Below are 492 nucleotides of genomic sequence, written 5' to 3' on the forward strand. Positions count from 1 at the left end.
CTCAGCTATTAAGGATGGCTTAGGATGCCACCATCTGTCAGCCCAACCTCTCTCACAGTGTTGTTGTGAGGAACAACATTTCGACGTCCACGAAGAAAGGTCGCACAATACAGTACAATCCTCGTTGTTTCTTCGCTCCTGTAGCTTTAACTCCAAAGGAAAAGGACTCTGCCCTGTAAATACTAATGATATCCTTTTTATGATGTTATTATCATTTATTAGATTGATATACCGCCCTGCACCCGAAGATCACATACTGATCAGCAGTAGTACTGCACCGCTAAAATGCCAGAAAATAACAACGAGCCATACAAAAATTCCGGGGGCTCTTTCCCAGCTGCAACCCTTCTCTGCCTTCTACAACTGCCGGGTGAAACCGGAGCGTCTTCGAAGGTGCACTAAACTGAATTGCCTGGGGGGGGGAGAAAACTACGACCTCTGATTGACAGCAGATTTGCCCAATGGCAAGCGAGAGTTCGCTCCCGTTATCCA

This window comes from Podarcis liolepis (assembly GCF_965112155.1).
Source record: "Podarcis liolepis genome assembly, chromosome: 2".
NCBI classification, from domain to species: domain Eukaryota; kingdom Metazoa; phylum Chordata; class Lepidosauria; order Squamata; family Lacertidae; genus Podarcis; species Podarcis liolepis.